The 17,467-nt window shown below is 40.1% G+C and overlaps 1 protein-coding gene and 1 pseudogene across 1 annotated transcript in view; both read right to left on the bottom strand.

Moving 5' to 3' along the window:
• LOC100472724 (zinc finger protein 177) overlaps positions 1 to 8,310 on the bottom strand; it is a 28,024-nt gene extending 19,714 nt beyond the window's left edge. Inside the window, exons 1-2 of the mRNA XM_019793457.2 lie at positions 8,172 to 8,310; positions 6,956 to 7,037 (exon numbers count right to left, since the gene is read on the bottom strand). The gene's annotated coding sequence lies outside the window, so the exon portion shown is untranslated. The remainder of the gene's footprint in view (positions 1 to 6,955; positions 7,038 to 8,171) is intronic.
• On the bottom strand, positions 2,694 to 14,949 carry LOC109488352 (annotated as a pseudogene).
• Between the last annotated feature and the right edge of the window lie 2,518 nt (positions 14,950 to 17,467).

Genomic DNA, 17,467 nt, shown 5'->3' with positions numbered 1-17,467 from the left:
ACTTAGGACGGTTCTTGCTAAAACTGGATTTTATAAGGAAGTGCACAGATGGACCCTGGAAAAGGTTCAGGAACTTACTAAAGTTTGGTCAAGAAGAGACTCTCACTTCTCATGCTTTTTTGTCTTCATTTTGGAAAACAGTTATTTTTCATATACATGTACATTATGAAATGAATTATAAATATTTGAAACACCTGTCTTAACTTCTAGTACATCAAATACTCATACAGTGTCCATAAAATAAAGCATTTTGGATGGTCAATTTTAGAGTATACAGGAGTCCTGAGGTCACAAAGTTTGAAAACTGCTGGTGTGGACCCACCACCATTTTATGATTTTCACATATCATAAGTCAGGAATTTGGACAAGACACAAAGGGAATGAATGGACTGTCTCTCCCCTACAAAGACCAGGGCCTTACCTGGGAAGACTCACACAGCTCAAGGTGACTCCAAAGAAAAAAGTCCGGAGTCATCTAAAAACTCACACATGCATCTGGTTGCCTTCCTTGAACTAGCTAGAGGGCTGAGAACAGCTGGTGACTGTTGAGAGGAACATCTCCATGCAGCCCCTCCATTGTCACAGTGTAACTGCTTGTTTCCAAGGGAAGTATATCTATTGGGAGTATCCCAACAGAGAAAGATGCCAAGATAAGCAGGAGGGACTAGCATGGCCTCTTATGGCCTAGATTGGGAAATCACATGGCATCATATATGTTGTATTCCTCCAGGAAAAGGTTAAAAGTATGCCCAGATTCAAGGGAAGGGAACAGTGTCAAAGAATTTGGGGGCCATATTTTAAAATCATCAGTCTGCCACAAATTATTTATGTACCCTCCACATACACAAATAGTCACTGCCTATTAAAACCATGCCAAAATCTTAGGCCCATAGTATCAGATTCAAGCTCTACGTCCAGAATCTTGACATCTAAATCAGGTCCAATCTGACAAAAACTGCTTGGGTTTGGTTTGAGTATGTTACTCTTGATTTCAAGATTTGTGAGGTAAAGAGACAAGTTAATTACTCCCCACACATTCTCTCTCTATATATATATATAGTTGTGAGAGGAGGAAAGGATAATCAGAGTAGACATTCATATTAAGAAAGGGGGGGCTGGCTGGCTGGCTCAGTCGCACACTGGGTGTAGAGATTACTAAAAAAAAATAAATAACCTTTAAAAAAATAAAATGCTGGCTGCTTATCATTAAAAAAGGAAGGAATGAATCATGGAACACTACATCAAAAGCTAATGAAGTACTGTATGGTGACTAACATAACATAAAAAAAGGGGGGGGAAGGAAGGAGTGGGAGTAACGGGAGGCCTACTGCAGCCAATGATCCATAGCAATTCTGAAAGACAGGAACATCTTGTCTATTCCTTTTTTTTTTTTAAGATTTTATTTATTTATTTGACAGAGATAGAGACAGCCAGCGAGAGAGGGAACACAAGCAGGGGGAGTGGGAGAGGAAGAAGCAGGCTCACAGCGGAGGAGCCAGATGTGGGGCTCGATCCCATAACGCCGGGATCACGCCCTGAGCTGAAGGCAGACGCTTAATCGCTGTGCCACCCAGGCGCCCCTGTCTATTCCTTTCTTAAGGAGCATCATAGGAATGATTCTCTGTGGAGTTCTGCTACCTGAATCGTACCTGCTTTCCCACAGGACCGTATTTTTAATGGAGTAGTTTTACAGACCTATTTCATCTTGCTCCCTGCCCACAGTTTGGGGATTCAAAGGTTTCTATTCACTTTAAGACCTATTTTTCCCCCAACAATTTTAGGCTCACAATGGAACTGAGCAAAGTACCCATACACTCCTGCCCCCACATATGGGTAACCTTCACCATTACTAACATTTCACACCGGAGTGGTAAATTTGTTACAACTGATGAACCAACACTGACACATCATCATCACCCATAGTCCCTTAGGATTCACTTTTTGTGTTGTGCATTCTAAGGTCTGGACAAATATAGAATGACATATTCACCATTATAGTATCATACAATGTATTTCACTGCCTTCAAAATCCCTTGTGCTTTGCCTATTCATACCCCAAGCTGCCCCTCCCAACCCAACAACCACTGATCTCCACAGTTCTGCCTTTTCCAGGATGTCATACAGTTGGAATCATACAGTACGTATACCCTTCCAGATGGGCTTCTTTCATTTAGTAATATGCATTTAAGGTGCTTCCATGTCTTTTCAAGGCCTGATAGCTCATTCCTTTTTAGTGTTGGATATTCCATTGTCTGGATGCACCAGTTTGTTTATTCATTTACCTACTGAAGACATTCATTCACCTACTGAAGTTTTGGCAATTAGGAATAAAACTGCTATAAACATTCATGTGCAAAGAAAAACCCCAGAAACACCATGCATGTGTTGGTTTTTGAAGGAACGTAAGTTTTCAACTTCTTTGGGTAAGCACCAAGGACCCTGGATACTGGATCATTTAGTAAGAGTATGTTTAGTTTTACAAGAAACCACCAAACTATTCCAAAGCAGCTGTACAATTTTGTATTCCCACCAGCAGAGAGGCATTTGGTGCTGTTAGTGTTCCAGATTTTGGCCATTCTCATAGATGTGTGGTAGTATCTCATTTTAATTTGCATTTTTCTGATGACATGATGTGGAGCATCTTTTCATAAATGCTTATTTGCCATCTGTACATCTTCTGTGGACAAGTGTCTGTGAAGGTCTTTGGCCCATTTCTGATAGGCTATTTCTTACTGTTGAGTTTTAAGAGTTCCTTGTATATTTTGGATAATGGCCCTTTATCCAAATGTGTCTTCTGCAAATATTTTCTCCCAACCTGTGCTTGTCTTCTCACTCTCTTGACAAGATCTTTCACAGAGCATAAGTTTTTAATTTTAATGAAGTCCAGTTTATCAATTATTTCTTTTATGGATCAAGACTTCAGTTTTATATTTAAAAAGGTACTGCTATATCCAAGGACATTTAGGTTTTCTCCTATGTTATCTTCTAGGAGTTTATAGTTTATTTTCCACTTAGGTTTACAATGCATTTTGAGTTAATTTTTGTGAAGAGTGTTCAGTGTCTAGAATCATTCTTTTGCATGTGCATGTCTAATTGTTCTAGCATCATATGTTGGAAAGAATTACCTTTACTCCATTCCACTGCCTTTGCTCTCTGTCAAAGATCAGTTGACTACTTATGTGGGCCTATTTCTCACCTCTCTGTTCTGTTCCATCAATTTGTCTATTCTCTTACCAACACCAGCAGTCTTAATGTAGCTTTATATTAAGTCTTGAAGCCAGGTAGTTTCAGTCCTCCAACTTTGCTCTTCTCCTTCAATATTGTGTTGTCTATTCTGGGTCTTTCTCATCTCCATAAAAACATTAGAATCAGTTTGTCAATATCCACAAAAAAAGTTGCTGGAATTTTGATTGGACTGAATCTATTAGTCAGGTTGGGAAGAACTAACATCTTGACAATACAGAGTCTATCCATGAACATTAAATATCTCTCCATTTATTTAGTTGACTTCATTCATCAGAGTTTTAAGTTTTCCCATATAGACTTCGCACATTTTTTGTTTTGCTAATATAAATAGTATTGTGTTTGCAATTTCAAATTCTATTTGTTTGTTGCTAGTGTATAGGAAAACAACTGATGATTTCATGGATGTGTGTATGCATCAAAACTTAAGTCATACACTTAAAATATGTACAGCTTATTGCCTGGCAATTATACCTCAATAAACCTGTTCATTAAAAAAACCAAACTTAATAACAAACCAAAGACTCTAACAAGAAAAAAGATATTTGAACATACATTTCACCAAAGATAAATGGATGACAAGTACGTGAAAAGATGTTCAACATCACTGGTCTTTAAAACTATGGGTCTATTTTGAGAAAAGATACACACACAGGGACAACTCATTTAAATAAAAATGGTTTTCTTTTCCAGATCAATTTTTTTGTATGCAGTAAGTGAAGATTTACACTCTAAAACTTTCCCAAATTTTTACACTTTTAGGTCAGAACTCTTGTAACAAAATAAAACAAACAAAAAACCTCTTGTAACAAAGGTTTTTCATTTAAAAAACCCTTTTAGAACTTTAATTTTTATAAAAAATATATGTAAGGTATTTACTGAAAGCACCATTTTTACATTCACACAGAATCTCTCCAATGTGACTTACATGTAACATAAATTAACAGTCTTTTCCACATTCCCTACAATTATAATTTACAGTTCCTCTCCAGTATGAATTATGTTTCCCAATAACAAAGAATAATCAAAGGCTTTCCTATATTCCTTTCACTCATGGGATTTTTACTAATGTATGCTTTCATATTTTCCCAAAGTGGGGATAAAAATTAAAAAAAATAATCCTACACTTTTTAGATTTAAAAGATTTTTTCATACCTGTGAAATCACAGCTGAATAGTAAAGTATAAGGCAGAGCTAAAGGCTCCCTACATTCCTCACTAATAAGTTTACCTTCACTATGAATTTTGTATATGTTTTCTTTTTTTCTTTTTTTTTTAAAGATTTTATTTATTTATTTGACAGAGATAGAGACAGCCAGTGAGAGAGGGAACAAGCAGGGGGAGTGGGAGAGGGAGAAGCAGGCTCACAGCAGAGGAGCCTGATGTGGGGCTCGATCCCACAACGCCGGGATCACACCCCAAGCTGAAGGCAGACGCTTAACCGCTGTGCCACCCAGGCGCCCCTGTATGTGTTTTCTAAGTGAAGGTATTAAAAGCTTTCCCATATTCTTTGCAAGCATAAGCTTCTCTCAAGAGTGAAATCTTTTACATTCGTAAGTCATGAAGAAGTAGTAAACGTTTTCCCACATTCCTCATCTATATATGGCTTTTCCCCACTGTTGAGTTCTTAAATGCTGAATAAGATATGTGGACTAAGGGACACCTGGGTGGCTCAGTTGGTGAAGCATCTGCCTTCGGCTCAAGTCACGATCCCAGGGTCCTGGGATCGAGACCCACATCAGACTCCTTGCTCAGCAGGGAGCCTGCATCTCCCTCTGCCTGCCGCTCCCCCTGCTTGTGTTCTAACAAATAATAAATAAAATCTTAAAAAAAAAAAAAGGTACGTGGACTGAGTGAAGGCTTTCCCACAGTCCTTACATTCAAAAGGTCATCCACCAGTATGAGTTCTCATGTCTACCATAAGGCCTGATGAAATAGTGAAGGCTCTCCCACACTTTTTACATTCACATGGCTTCTCTCCAGTATGTGTTATGTTGACTAAAGTACGAAGAATATCTAAATGATTTCCCATATTCCTTACATTCAAAAGGTCTTTCTATACTGTAAATTCTTAAATGTNTCTCCAGTATGTGTTATGTTGACTAAAGTACGAAGAATATCTAAATGATTTCCCATATTCCTTACATTCAAAGGTCTTTCTATACTGTAAATTCTTAAATGCTGAATAAGAAATGAAGATCAAATAAAGGCTTTCCCACATTGATTACAATTATAGTTTACTCAAGGTGAGTTTGCATGTGACTTTTAAAGCAAGATGAGTTACTAAAGGCTTTCCCACATTCCTTACATTCATAATGCTTCTTGCCAGTGTGAGTTCTTATATGTACAGTAAGGTGTGAGGAACTAACAAAGCTTTTCCATATTCCTTACATTCATAAGCCTTCTTGCCAGTGTGAGTTCTTTTGTGTTTTATAAGATCTGAAGATCAGTGAAGGTTTTCTGACATTTACTACACTCATATGGTTTTTCTCCAGTGTGAACTCACATGTGAATGTTAAGCTTTGGGAAACGAGTAAACTCTTTACTACACTCCTTGCAAACACAGTGTTTCTCTCTCATATGAAATTGTATACATTTAGCAAGATTTGGGGAACAAGAAAAGGCTTTCTCAAATTTCTTACATTTCATAGGCATCAGTTCACTTTGAGTTCTTAAATGATGAATAAGACAGGAAGATCAAATAAAGGTTTCCCCACATTCTTCAGATTTGTAGGAGTTGTTTCTATTGTTCATTTGCATATGTACAAAAAGGCTTGTAGAATGAGAAAAAAGCTTTCCTACATTCCTTAAAGGTATGTGGCCTTTCTCCACTATGAATTCTTATACATTCTCTAAGGTGTAAGGAAGAAGGAATGCCTTTCCCACAGTCAGTGCATTTACAGGGTTTTTTTTGAGTTTAAGTTTTCTCATGAACCAGATGTGGATTTTGGCTGGGAACTGTTTCACACTGATTACATTTAGGAGGCTTTTCTCCATTATGGGTTTTGTTGTGTAGATTAAAGGCAGAGCTCTTTGTGAAGGCTTTTACACACTGGTTGCACTCACAAGTTTTCTTTCTAATGTGCGTAATCTATAAATCTTAAAGCAGGAGTGTTCACTCAAGGCTTCTTCCCAATTGTTAAAATTAAACAATTCCTCTCCAATATGGCTTCTCTCCTGTTGATGAAGAGATCAGTGTTGCCTTATAAAAGTTTTCCAGCTTTATTACATTCAGAGAGCCTCCACTCTGCCTTAAATTCTGTTATACTACACAGGAAACAAATCAGTATAACTGAAGTTCTTTGTTTTCTTCCATTTTCACCACACGCAATGCACGGCTCTAGACCTGAGTGCTTTCAAGCAGAATGAAGCGACCATTCTGCTAAAAAGTTCTGTTGGAGTCTTTACTTTCACAGGGATTTTTATAGAGTTTAGCTGATAATTGCTTGAGATGAAATTACTTATCCAAAACTTTATCTGAATTATATATATGGAAATACTGAGTGAACACTGTGTGAATATATCTCAGGGAGTATTTAAGGGGTTTGTCAAATTCATAATGCTCAGACTCTGTGATCACAAACAGTTTTGTTTGGGATGAATAACACTAGCCCCAAATGTCTGTTATGGTTATCATGCTGCTTTTCTATCTTATGGAATTTCCAATCTTCCACTGGTGTGGAAGGCAAGGAATTACACACTGTGAATCTTACCATTTCTACCACACTGGGTGTTTTCCCCTGCAAAATATTCTGCTGAGGTGCTGACTTTTGGTATTAAGACAAATCTCCCAATCTGAAATAAGATTAAAAAAAACATTAAGGTCTTGGAGAAATAAATGATGGAAGGAAAGTGTTAAAAATAAAGGACAATGTCTACTTACTTTCAAAGACTGACTTAAAATATAAAATTAGAAGAAATTAATATACAGAGATTGAGAAATCTGACTATCTTAAGAGTTTGGCAACGATAAGGTGTTGGTCAAATTGGTAGTGATTTCCTAAGAAATGATTCTATAAACGTTGAGACTGATGGTGACCAGAAAGGAGCATGACCAGGAAAAGCAAAATGAGAGGAAATGAATAAAGAGCTATATGCAAAATTTAAAGAAGAAATAGATCGTACTGTCAGGCCAAACGGAAGTTTCAGAAAAGTGGATTAGAAGTTAAAGAGAAGTCTAAAGTACCCAAGGAACCACAGAAACCAAAGACACCAGCATTCTCAGTAAAAATCCATCTTCAAAAGCTTCCTATTTAACACTTCCAAATAGACTGCAGCTCTCATGGATTCCTGCTGTTTTTCATAAAGAAATCACCTCTCTCTTTTCCCTTACTTTGCAGAAACCTTCCCACTATCCTCCACTCTCCTTTTTGTTCCACCTTAAAGATCAGACCTGGTCTGCACAGCTGGTACCTGGCTCTCAGAGAAAGAAGCCTGATACAAGAAAAACACTCAAGGGATGACAAAAAATTCCATAAACCAGGACCAAGATTCTGCTCTCCAAGGATACCAAATACTGTCAGGTATACTTGAGAAACAAAAAAATGTTTGTGACAACTTTATCAAACCAATAAACTTCGTTTTTCAGACCAATAAACTTTCAAATGAAACTAAAATGCAAACACATACTCTCATTGTTCACCAAAAGGCGTGCCAATCTTTCCCCTGAAATCCAGGCTCAAACTTGTATTTCAAAACATTTTTGAAGTCCTAAGCCTTTCAAACCATAGAGAAAATAAAACTGGAACAACAAACAGATCTTCATTTTCAAGAGGAAGGCACTTCAAGATAAGATCTACAAGATCAATGAAACAATGTCTGCTCTTTTTTCCACTGTATTGCCATTAGTCAGCACAGAATCTAGAATACAGTCATTTAAGAAAGATTTGTTCCAGAAAAAACTAAACGAAGACATGGCACCAACCTTACCTATTGCAGCCAGACTCTTGTAGTTCTCCAGCATCACATCTCTGCACAGCCTTCTCTGAGTTTGATCCAGTAAAGTCCACTCCTCCTGGGTGAATTCCACAGCCACATCCTCAAAGGTCACTGGGTCCTTAACCATCACAAACATCCCAGCATCAGGAAGCTGCATCTAAACCCGTGTTCACTGAAGAAAGAGAATGGGAGACCCAAAGCTTAGATAGCATTCCGTGTTCTCCCATCATCTCTCCCAGGGCTTGATGGTCCTCATGTCCATTCTCCTCTCTACCTGGACACATTCACTGGTGACTTCATCCAGTCATATAGCTTTAAGAGCACCTCTTTCACCCAACTGAATGTATCTCACCACAACTACATCGTACACTTTTCTAGTCTTTTTCTTCTCTACTGACAGGACTTACCACAGTCTGAGCACATTACAGACACAATAAGTGGTGGTGAATAAATGAATCATTCCTCCAGTGATAGCACAAATTGTGAGAAACACATGTCCACTCCCTCACAGTGTATCACAGCACACTGAGAGAACACAACCAGCACGGATGAGGGTTGGACTGAATTAGTAAATACTGGGATAATACTATCATTTCCCTATGTCATCTGTCAACCACATAAAAAAATCCCAAAACCTGAGGAAATTTAACTGAGAACTCAGTCCCTAGGCAGGCCCTATACACATAAGGAAACTCTGTTCCACTAGAAGAAAACATGCCTACCTGGTAGAAAGAAGCATGTATTTTTATAAAAGAAAAAATTTCTACTTACCTGAGAATAATTTGTCAGACACCTGGTCATTGTCCTTTCCTCTTCTGACTTTTCCTCACGAAGACAGAAAAAATCTTGAGAAAGGTGACCTTGGGAAGAAGAAATAAAACCTGAGAACCCAGGCTGCCCAAGATTCCCACTCAGGCTAGAAGCTACTCCACACTAATTCTAAACTGACACACATGCTGTTGCCATAAAATACCAAGCAGCCTGCCTCATCTGAAATCAGAAGAAGGGTTTTGAACTTTGGGAGGAACAGTTTAATAATTCCATTTTATGGAAAAAGAAATTTAAAGTCCAGAGAGTTAAAGTTGTTGGTTTCTTTGGCCAAAAATAATGAATCTCATTATGTGATTAAACAGACTCTCTCCCACAAAAATACCCATCCTCACCCCTTCTTCCCAAATCCCAGGATGCAAACATCAGAATGTTCTTATCTACTTAAGACCCCTCCTTGACAGCATAGAAACAGGACTGCTTAGACCCTGACCACAAGACAGGCTGTTCACAGGCCAGGTAAAACAGTCTCTGACAGGAGCATCAACAAGGACTTACCACAAGAGAAAAAATCAAAGGCTGGCATCTTGGGGGTATGACAGTAAAATGTGCCTGAATTCTTCCTGTTCCCAAAGTCCTTCAAGACAGTGTCTGAATTCAGTGGAGACAGGTCAATCTCAATTACTCTTAATTAAGTAGTGGAGTCGTCTTGCCACATACCACCAGTTTTTAAGCAACAGGCATTACTCAGCTGTCATGAAGCATCATTCATTAGTCAGCTCTCTGTAGAAAATGAAGTTACACTATGTGAAAGCCATTAAAAATTGCAGAGTATACCACACGAATATAAATAACAATTGTCATTTACTGAGAACCTATTATGTGCCAGAAGCAGTGGTAGCTCATATGATTACCAACATAGCTATTATTATTGTCATTCCACAGTTGAGGCAACCTGCATTGAGAGAGCAGTCACTGGCCCAAGATCACCAATTAGGAAGAGTCAGAGTCTGAATACAGGTTACTCTATCTCAAAAGCCTGAACTCCTGAGGATATCGTTATTTGCCAACATACCTGGACGATTATAAAACGGTGTGCAAGAAATGATTAACTCAGCAGGTCTGGGTTGCTCAAATCCTGCACTTTCCTGAGAAAAGCTTGTCTTCAGATCTACTCTTGGTGGGGCTTGCGGGAGACAACCTGAGACCATGGAATACATTGCCTGATGTGTTTGTATGCCTGAAGCCTTGGGCCAGTTACCAGTTGGACCAGATAGTTTATGCTAACAATGTAATTTATGGTGAACATCTGTTTTTATATACCTGAGGCTTTGGGCAACGTTCTAACAGTTTGGACTCGGGCTGGAGCTTAAGTGGCTGAAGTTAGGCATGCAGGTGGTGCATGCCTCTGGGATTGACCTGGACACCAAAGCTCAGGGACTATAGACTGAATGTCTGCACCTCCCTGACTCTTCATACATTGAAACCTAATCCCCAGTGTGATGGTTTCTGGAGATGGGGACTTTGAGAGGTAATTATGGGATTAGTGCCTTTGTAAGAGACCCCAGCGAGCTACGTTGAACGTTCTGCCATGTGGTAACACAGTGAGAAGACTGCCTTCCATGAACAAGTAGGTCCTCACCTGACACCGTACCTGCTGGCATTTTGATCTTGATTTTCCCAGCCTCCAGAACTGTGAGAAATTTCTGTTGTTTATAAGCCACCCAACCTATATTTCTGTTACAGCAGTCCAACTGAATAGTCGAATGTATCAGATGAGGTTCCTTGGTTGGCGATATTTCACATGCAATGTTACACATTATTACTAGGAGTATTAAACAATGCCCATTTGACTGCACTGGGAAAAGACACTTGGATGGTTGTGCCTGGTTTGTTCTGGAATTAATCCCATGTGTCTTATCCCTTTGATGATTCTGATCTGTATTCTATAAACTAGAATGGTGGGTTTAACAGCACAAGTCTTGTGAGTCCTACTGCACTGCTGAGCATGCAGGGTGGTCTTGAGGATGCCCAGCACAAACGGTTTATTTCAAACATCTTTGAGCTCCTCCAGTTGGCAAAACCACATAGGTCCAGTTGCCTTACTTCAAGCCCTTATATCAGCTTATGTCTTTATTCAGTATGCAAATATTTATGAAGCGTCCTTCCCTCTGCTACATAATATACTAGGCACTGAGGAGAGCACAGCGAACTAATAGAAAATGCCTCATACCTTAGATTTTTCACATTCCAAAGGGCTAAGCAGATACTAAACAATAAATCTGTATTCCAACAGTCGGTGTTAAATATGAACAGATAAGGAATATTATCTTCGGCCTTCCCCAATACGCATACACACACACACACCCCAGGATTTTTCTTAGCAAGCTCAGGACTAGCTCTGCGAAAGATAAAGACAGAATAGAAAAAAAAAAATTCAGGAGGCTCTTGAAAAACTAACATCTGACTTGCCTAAAAAGTGATATTCCACTTTTGATCCAAAGCACTAGAACAATTCCATGGTAAACACAGAATACATTTCAAATACTGCTCTACTTCAATGGCACATCAGCTCAGAAACACTCATGTAAGAGATCTGACCAATCCCCTAAGTCTTACCAGAGGGTATAAAATGTTGAGAGTAGGTGGAGTGCTAAATCAGGCTCTGCCCAAAGTTTATCTGCTTTTCTCCCTAAAAAAAGAACCTCTTAGTTCTTTCTTCATTAAATTTGCCTTTTTAAAATTCCTTCCTTTTATAAATATATATACATATATATACACACACATATATATTTTTTTTAACTTATGCCTTATGTTCATTTTGTTGGTCCTTTCAAACACTTGGAAATTATAGTTAAGTTCATTTTTCAAAAATTTTACTGAATCAGGGGCGCCTGGGTGGCACAGCGGTTAAGCGTCTGCCTGCGGCTCAGGGCGTGATCCCGGCGTTCTGGGATCAAGCCCCACATCAGGCTTCTCCGTTATGAGCCTGCTTCTTCCTCTCCCACTCCCCCTGCTTGTGTTCCCTCTCTCGCTTGGCTGTCTCTATCTCTGTCAAATAAATAAATAAAATCTTTAAAAAAAAAAAAAATTTTACTGAATCATACATTCAAACAAGTGTAGAATTACAAGCGTACAGTACATTATCATGAATTCCTCCACCCCGAAGCACTCATATGCCTCATCTAAATTATTCCTTTCTCCTCTCCAAACGGAAGCACTATCCTGACTTCTAACACTGTAATTTTGCCTGTTTTTGAACTTCATATAAAATCACATGATATGCATTAATGTGTCTAGCATCTTCCATTCAACATCCTACTCAACATGCTTCTCACTCTCCCTCGGCCCCTCCTCCTTGCTTGTATTCTCTCTCTCAAATAAATAAGTGTTAAAAAAAAAAAAGTACAAAGTGAACTGGGAATTTATTTTACACTTAAAGACTAATAGGGTTTAAAGACTAAAGGATTCATGTTGAAGGGACACAGGATTCAAAAGGACTACCCCTGGGCAAATTTGGGACAGTTTGAGCATCAAAATAATAGTGAGTGAAAGAAAAGTCCAAGAACATATTGTGATACTCCAAAAAGAAAAAAAAGTATAGAAGACAGGGGAGCTGGGGAAAGAAAGCTGCATAAAGAATAGAGAAGGAATGAGAACTGGGAAAAATATCATTTTGTAACTCCCCCCACCATGTAAAAAAAGACTGAAGCAAAGACTGACCAAGTGTTGTGAAACCCTTGGATGAAAGGCTGTTAGGAAAAAGATTTCCCTGTTGCCAAGTATCGCCCAAGGATTACCTCAAAAAAAATATTGACTACGAGAGAAGCGCACCTTGACTAAATGCTTCTCATTCCTAATAAACAATGGGACAACTTGCACTTACCTGCTTCCGGATGAGATACAATACAAAGTACACAGAAACGTTCAAGTGTCTAAATTTGCAGTCTAACTAGGCAGGCACTGGGCTGGTTCTTTGGGTACTGTGAACATGAAACGTGGCTAGTGTGACCAAGGGACTAGATTCTTAAATTTACTTTTAATTAACTAGAATTTACAAATAAAATTGATTCAGTTACTGAAAAAACTTTTCAGTATGTTTGAACAATCTGGGTTTGGAGCTCTTTTTCTACAGTAAAACAGTTAAGAGAATCAAGAATTAAGTAACAGATCAAGAATTTCCAATGAAGGGGCGCCTGGGTGGCTCAGTCGTTAAAAGCGTCTGCCTTTGGCTCAGGGCATGATCCCAGGGTTCTGTGATCCAGCGCAGCACAGGGCTCCCTGCTCCGCTGGGAGCCTGCCTCTTCCCCTCCCACTCCTCCTGCCTGTGTTCCCTCTCTTGCTGGCTGTCTCTGTCAAATAAATAAAATTTTATAAAGAAATTTAAAAAAAATTTCCAATGAAAACTCAGCAACCACACTGAGATCCAGCATACACACCCGGTTCCAGCAACTTATTACAAAAGGAAAGAAATGTAAAATTTCTCATTAATAATTCTCTATTAACTACATTCATCAATTTCACTAATAAATTTATATTGATAACTGGATAAGTTGGATTAAATAAGACACACTAAAAATTTCACAAGTTAAAGTCTTTCTTATTTGGTTATTAAAAATTATTTTAAAAAATTACATCTGTACCTCACAATATATACGTATTAGGCAGTACTGCTCTAGACCCAACTCTACAAGAGATAGACAAGTTAATTAAATGAAATCATAGGAAGGGACGCCTGGGTGGCTCAGTGGCTTAAGCGTCCACCTCCCACTCAGGTCATGATCCCAGTGTCCTGGGATGGAGCTCCACATCAGACTCCTTGCTCAGGGGGGAGCCTGCTTCTCCCTCAGCCTGCTGCTCCCCCTGCTTGTGCGTGCGCTGACAATATATATATGTATATAATCTTAAAAAAAAATAAATGAAATCATAGGAAAACAGCATCATATTGGAATGTCAATATTTCACAATAAAATTCTCCTGAAACGTTCAAGAACCAAATGCAGGCAAAATATTTTAGGTAAAAGAGATCAGAGAGCTAAAACATAATGCAGTATGCAAATTGTTAGGATGCTAGCTCCAAAAAAAATCCCGACATCTCTAATAGATACTTGAGGAAAACTGGAGAAATTTTACTTTCTTGGACCGACAATGGAGTTCTGTTTTTAGTAGAAGATTGTCCTAATTCTTAAGAGATGCATGCTTACCATTAAGGGATGAAGTAAATGTCCGCAATTTACCATTAGTTGGTGTATCATAACAATACATGGGAAAATCTTAACAGTGAACGTGGATTAAGGTTCCACGGATGTTCGTTCTATTGCAGCTGCAGATTTTAAGGACGAATTTCCAGATGAACAGCCGAAAGAAAAACCCACCTGTCCACATTCATTTTACTTAGGTTCAATTCCATTCCAGCTAACGGCCACTAGCCAGCCTCGTCCTTCCCCTCAAGAGACTCCTACACTCGAGGTTCCGGGCGTTGGCAGCGCTCTGCCGCGCTAGGTTTTGCACTTAGGCGAATCCATTCACTTCTGCATTTATTTGTCACACACACGTGCTCCGTAAGAACCTGCAAAGGTCCCTCTCTTCACCGGAGAACTTACCGAATTTCAATAACCGACACCCACAAGCGCACCGCGTGCCTGCCCGCAGGAAACTACCGCCAGGCTCCGGGGGCGGGGGACGCTGGAGCCGGAGTCACCGCGACCAGAAAAGCCCTGGACGGCACACCTCCCCCCGGGGCTACTGTCACCGCCCCGGGGACCCAGCCAGCCCACCTCTCGGAGGAAGGGACCTTCAACCCCGCGCCTCCCCCCTGGGGTCCTTCCTTTCCGCGTTGACCCTCCGAGGCCGTGCGCTCAGAGGCGCGGACTTTGCTTCAGACGCGGGAGTGGCGCGCTGCCAAGATGGCCGCCGCCCTGCGCATGCGCTTTTCCGGTCTCCGCGAACCGCGTAAGGGGCGGGGCCGCGCGAGGCCGCGCGGACACCTGTTCTGCCAACCGCTGGAGGAGAAACGGAGTTTTCCTCCCGCGCGGACCAAGTGGGCCGCTGGGTCCGGGGCGGTTTATTTTCCTCCCCAGCCCGGTGCTCTTACACGTCTTAACTGAATAGCATTTGCTTTCAAAGCTTGGTGCATACGTGAACGCGTCATACTCTTCATTGCACAGCTGTTGTTGCCCGTTCCCCGTGGAGTTAATGAATACAATCGCTGTATAGCTGCACTTGATCTTTTCCTATGGCCACATAAATCCACTATTCATGATTCATTTTTTTCAGTATAGTTCACCCCCTGCCTGTGACTCCCCTCAACCTGGGAAGGGAGCTACAAACTGCACCTGAGGCAAGAGGGAGAACACGCTATAATAGCACCTCAGTCCAGAGTCTCTACACTGGAGGGGAAGAGGTGATCTTAAGTTTAAATAAGATGGCCTGTCTAGGTATGCGGCTGAGGCTACTGTCTTCTTTCCTGGGTTAGGAGAGCAACTGTTATGCCTAATGGGCCTCCGATTTCCATTACGATTTTGAGTTAAAAATCCAAGAGCTTGGCCATCCCTTTCAGGCACCAAGAAAAAGAAAACCGCTTATTATAATTTGGGAGACCCAGAGTGGGAAAGTTCTCTATATTAGTCATGGCTTCAGGGATGTCACAGGAGGAGGCAGATAATTACAAGTTGGAAATGGACAGACTACAGTAAGTCTTAGGAATCCTCTATATTGTCTTTTGGTGAAAGGGGAGGGAATTCTGAATTGCTGTAATTCTTCTTGGCTTGAGGGATTTGCTTCCCAAGGATGTGTCATGGACTAGGTAGTGTACCTGGTGATCTGATAGAATTGTAATTTATTCTCAGAAACTTCGTCTTGTGCGAAGAGAAACCTTACTAAAATGCAGCTGGGAGGCCAGAGGGAAACTCTCACAGGGTACCACTCTTCAATCGCTGTAAGAATGATCAATTATAGACTCCCCAACAGAATCCTCAACAGGAAATTACAGCCCCCAACAGAAGATGTACATTGCATCTCCTACAAGAAACAGACTACCTCAGCAATTCAGTCAATGAGAAACTATCATCACCCTGAACTCTTTGTTTTCTCCAGTGGACTCTTGTTCAAAACAACCTCTCCCAACTTTCTCCTTCTTCATCAAATAATGTTCCTCTCCTTTGTTTGTTGGACTAGCATATGGTTTTTGCTGTAGGTTGCTTGTCCCAAATTTCAGTTCTCTGCTATCCCCAAATAAACCTTTGTACACTTTCCCCAGCTCCCTCCTGTGCTCCTCCTGGGAGATCAGAAAGCATGCGTAGCAGACATACTGATCAAAGAAAAATGCACCCAATGAGATAAGACAGTGAAGGACAACAAATGTTTTTACAAACTGCGGTAAAACTTAAGCTTACTCCTTCAGCCATCTTTAAGTGTACAACTCAGTGGCATTCAGTACGTTTACAAAGTTGTCCAACTATCCCCATTGTCCATTTCCAAAACTTTCTCATCATCCAAACAGAAACTCTGTAGAGAAACAAATATTTCTATAAGATCTGGCCAATGTTTTGTTCTCCAAGATCTCTGGAGATGGGAAACTGTGAGTAAAATGAGGATGCTGAATTTGTAATGACACAGTAAAGCTCTGAAAAAGTCTCAATCCATAAACTTTCTCTCCATGCCCCAAGATAACCTCTGGAATGGATGCTCACACTTAGACATGTCAAAGAACCTCTAGGGAGGAGCAGCCTCCTTTGATATTGAACATGAATTAACAGAAGAAAATTAACTTTCTGGACACTGATATGATTCCCTTTGGCCTCATCCTATTATTATTGGCCTATTTTGTATATTTCCCACAGACAATGACAGTGTTCTAAACACTTTAGTGTGAGTGGTAATGAACAACTGTGTTACCTTGAACTTCCTGCTGGCCAGCTGAAGCAGGGTATGTTCAGCTGCTAACACCTCTTGCTGCACCCAGTTTAACGATTTAATTGGCTTGGCTCTGCATGGGGAACCTGGCTGAAGTATATCCTTCATGTACCCCTCATTACCCTACTGGGAGTCATGGTCCTGGTCAGTCTCATCTGAAGTTCCCTAAAAGAACAGAATCAAGGGCACCTGGGTGGCTCAGTCAGTTAAACGTCTGACTCTTGGTTTTGACTCAGGTCATGATCTCACCATCCTGGGATCAAGCCCCACATCTCGCTTAGCACAGAGTCTGCTTCAGATTCTCTCTCTCTCCCTCCTGCTCACTCTCTTTTTCTCAAATAAATAAATAAATAAATACAATCTTAAAAAAAAAGAAAAGAATCAATTTTGGTATAAGCCCCTATGGGTACAATTAATTACAGTTATTTATGTTATCCTCCTATTGCTGCTGTAGCAAGTTACCAGAAACTCAGTAGCTTAAAACAAAACAAATTCATTATCTCATGGTTGTGAAGGTCAGCCATTTGAAATGGGTTTCACTGAGCCACATTCAGTGTGTCCATAGGGCTGTGTTTCTTCTGAAGACTGTAGGGTAGAATTCCTTT

The sequence above is a fragment of the Ailuropoda melanoleuca genome, chromosome 4 (assembly GCF_002007445.2).
Source record: "Ailuropoda melanoleuca isolate Jingjing chromosome 4, ASM200744v2, whole genome shotgun sequence".
NCBI lineage: Eukaryota > Metazoa > Chordata > Mammalia > Carnivora > Ursidae > Ailuropoda > Ailuropoda melanoleuca.
The sequence above is the reverse complement of the archived record's forward strand: the minus strand, read 5'-3'. Positions and strand labels throughout refer to the sequence as shown.